Genomic DNA, 3,955 nt, shown 5'->3' on the forward strand with positions numbered 1-3,955 from the left:
CCCCTCTGGGTCCATAGACTTATGAATACCAAGTTTGCCTAGCGGGTATCTAGTCCTTTCTTCTCAGTTCAAGGGAGCCTTGTTCTCTTCTTCCTGCCTGCAGCCTCGTGAGGTGGAGTATCCAGGCAACATCTCGTTTTACTATAAAAAAGACTGAGGGAAGTGTGGCCTTTTCACCGTATCCTCATCCTTATTCTTCTCCCCGCATCCAGGGAAGGATGGAGATTCTCCTCAGTCCTTCGTTCTTTATTAATATATTTTTTGAAAGATTTTTTTTTATCTTTTAGAGCACAGGCTAATCTGAATTTTATCCGTCTTTAGCTCTTCCGCTTCTTTTTTATACACTATCCCATTTTGTCTTTGTAGTCCTCATGAGTTACCTGTCCCTTCTGCCAGAGCTTGTATATTTTCCTCCTTTTCCTGCTTTCCATAGTCTTATCCAGCAAGGCCTATCTGTGGATGTTTGCGTCCGGCTAGAGCTGCTTTTCCTGAAGCACAAAAATGCTAGTCAAGTGCAGAATAACAGTAAGATCTTATGATTAATAGAGCACCTGGGGTGGCGCACACAGAGAGCACAAAAATAGGAGCAGCGACACACAGGAAGAGCACAGACACCTACAAAACAAGGCCAGACACAACAACATTGGGCACAGAAATGCTGAAACCAAGTTGGAGATCCAAACCTAAGGCCCCCCAAAATGCACACAGAGAACCCCAAAATGGGCTCAGGGATCCCAAGAAAAACAAGTCCCTCAAAGGGGCACAGAGTCCCTCAAAAGGGCACTGAGACCCCAAAAAGAAGCCTCAGGCCCCCCAAAGGGACAAGAGCCCCCCTCCAAATGAGCAAACCCACCCTAAAATAAGTACAGCGGTCCTCAAAATCGGCCCAGAGACCCAAACACAAGCCCTGTTTACCCCTCAAACAAGCCCAGAGCACGTGTGTTCACCGCAGCACTGTCTGTCTGTAGAAGCATTTTGAGCGGTACAGTCTGAATGAATTATTCCTCTTGCTACACCTTTCTGTAAACATTGCTAGCAATCATGTGCTTCAACACTAAGAGGGTGTCTGGGCTGCTTTTCTGTGGCAAACATTCACATGAACATGATTAAGAATACCTTAGCGTATAGCATTTATATTTGGTGAGATCCTACTGTTTAAATAACATCTAATCACGTACTAATAACATGATTGATTATTTAGTAACGTAATGATTGTTAATCACGTACAAATAACAGAATAAATACTTCAATTGGATTCTCTCTGGTTACGAAACAGTGATTTGTAAATGGTGGGATGGAACATCAACTGCAGCGTGTTAAACAACAAGATTAACAACTAAGATAACAGTGACTACTCTTATTTTCTTGTCACTCAGAGTCGTTGAGATTGACTGCTTAGATACGGCCATACCTTAATGACTCATCCCCCCTTACACACCCCCCCAACCCCCCCCACCCGACATGAGATGACGTTCCAGGAGTGAAACGTACTTGTCATTTCGGGGAAAAATACGGATATGAAAACAGTTCCGCGTATGTAAAGTTCTCTGAAATGACTGATCAGCAGAAGCCCTCTGAGGACCATTCCTGGGTCTTCTCTAGTGCTGTATAAACTATACCTGCGTTAACAGTTAAATAAAACTATTAAGTGTCAGTTACTTTGTTTCAATTATTTATAAAACTTAGTCCCACAATGCCATTTTGAGTCTTGCAATTCCTAAATATCCGTGCCTTTTCCATTCAGGGGCACAAGTGACAACTTCTGACACTAAATTGAAGGACGTTTTTCTTCTCATCTTCATCTGAATGGGTCACAGCCCAGGATGGGGGGAAATGGGTAAAAGAGGAAAGCCCTCTCTCATCTGGACCTGACGGCCACTTCCTCTCGGTTCAAGGGAGTCACGTTCCGTTCTGCCTGCAGCCTCGTGAGGCGGAGTATCCAGGGAACATCTTGTTTTACTATTAAAGACTGAGGCAAAGGTGGCCTTTCCACCTTATTCTCATCCTTTGTCACTATATTTCCCTCTGCATTCAGCGAAGGATGGAGTATCTCCTCAGTCCTTCCTTCATTATCAATATATTTTAGAAGGATTTCTTTGTTATCGTTCAGGCAATGAGCCAATCTGAGTTCTAATTGGTCTTTAGCCCTTCTGATTCTTTTCTCTACACGATCCCACTTCACCTTTGTACTTCTCATTACTTACCCGCCCCTTGTGCCAGAACTTGTATATTTTCCTCCTTTTTCCGATTTCCAGCCAGAGTCCTTTACTCAGCCAGGCCCGTCTGTGGATGTTTGCGTCTGGTTGGAGCTGCTCTTCCTAAAGCATAGAAATGCTAGTCAAGAGAAAAATAACAGTAAGATTCTATGATTAATAGATATCCCGGGGTGGCGCACACACAGAGGGCACAACAACGAGCAGAGAGACAAAGAAAGAGCGAGCGCAGACATCCACAAAACAAGCCCAGAGATGACAAAAATGGGCACAGAAATGTTGAACCAAAGCGCGGAGACCCAAACCCCAGGTACCCCAAAATGCACGCAGACAACCCCAAAACGCTTCAGAGACCCAACAAACCGAGTCCCTCAAATGGGCACAGACTTAAAAAAGAAGCCTCTGGATCCCCCAGATGGGACTAGAGCCCCCCCAGTTGAGTAAAGACACCCTAAAGTAAGCACAGCAGTCCCCAGCATTGGCCCAGAGACCCCAACACAAGCCCCCTTTACCCCTCAAACAAGCCCAGAGCACGTGTGTTCACCACAGCACTGTCTGTAGAAGCATTTTGAGCTGTACAGTCTGAGCGAGTTATTCCTCTTGCTATGCCTTTCTGTAAACGTTGCTAGAAATAGTGTGCTTCAACACTAAGAGGGTGTCTGGGCTGCTTTTCTGCTGCAAACTTTCACAGGAACAAGATTGATAACCCCTTAGCATATAGCATTCGTATTTGGTGAGATAGAGTTTGCTTTAACTACTATTAATCATGTACTAATAACATGATTGATTATTTACTAATGTAACGATTGTTACTGATGTACATATAACAGAATAAATACTTAAATAAATTGGATTCTTCCTGGTCATTTATAAAACTCAGCGATGCCGCTTACAGTCTTGCAAGTCCTCACTTAGTTTGTGCTTTACTTTCAGGGGCACAAGTAAAAGCTTTTGCCACTAATTTGAAAGAGATTATCTTCTCACCATTATTCAGACGCGTAACAGCCCAGGATGCCGGGAACCGGAAGGACAAAGAAGGGACGATGGGCGAAAGAGGAAAGCCCTCCCGTCCGGGAGGGCCGACGGCCTCTTCTTCTCATTAACCCGCCTCTTTGCTGCCACCGGGTGACCGAAAAGCGGTTCCGTAGCCCTAATCGTCAAATACTGTTCTGTGCTGCCACCGAGTGACCAAAATGCGGTGCTGCAGCCTAAATCTATTAACCCGGCTCTCTGCCATCGGGTGACCGAAAGGCGCTACTGCAGCCCTAGTCGTCAAACCCGGCTCTTTGCTGCCGCCGGGTAAAAGAAAGGTCGTGCCGTAGCCCGAGTCGTCGAAGCCGACGCTCTGCTGCCGGCGGGGGAGCGAGTTGCGCTGCCGCAGCCCGAATCGATTAGGGTGGCTCTCTGCTGCCACCGGGACACCGAAAAGCGGTACTGCAGCCCGAGCCGCGCAGGCCTGCTCTCTGCTTCCAAAACAAAAACGTGGTTCTGCACCACGAGTTATCAAACCCGACTCTCTGCTGCCGCCGGGTCACCGACTCGTGCTACCGCAGGCCGAGTCGTCCAACCGAGCTCTCTGCCGCTACGGAGCGACATAAACGCGGTATCGCAGCCTGAACGGATTAACCTGGCTCTCTTTTGCCATCGGCTGACGGAAACGCGGTACCGCTGCCCGGGTGCCCCGCACGCACGGTGGAGCGAGAGAGCCAAGCTCTCTTCTGTCACTGGGTGACTTAGATAAA

At 47.0% G+C, this 3,955-nt stretch overlaps 1 long non-coding RNA gene across 1 annotated transcript; it reads right to left on the minus strand.

Moving 5' to 3' along the window:
- Positions 1 to 1,536: 1,536 nt before the first annotated feature.
- LOC138734089 (uncharacterized) lies at positions 1,537 to 3,231 on the minus strand. The gene is made up of 3 exons (XR_011339523.1): positions 3,198 to 3,231; positions 2,205 to 2,334; positions 1,537 to 1,619 (listed from the first exon to the last, which is right to left on the minus strand). It is a non-coding gene; the product is annotated as an uncharacterized lncRNA (long non-coding RNA).
- Positions 3,232 to 3,955: the final 724 nt, after the last annotated feature.

The sequence above is a fragment of the Phaenicophaeus curvirostris genome, unplaced genomic scaffold (genome assembly GCF_032191515.1).
Source record: "Phaenicophaeus curvirostris isolate KB17595 unplaced genomic scaffold, BPBGC_Pcur_1.0 scaffold_59, whole genome shotgun sequence".
NCBI classification, from domain to species: Eukaryota; Metazoa; Chordata; class Aves; order Cuculiformes; family Cuculidae; genus Phaenicophaeus; species Phaenicophaeus curvirostris.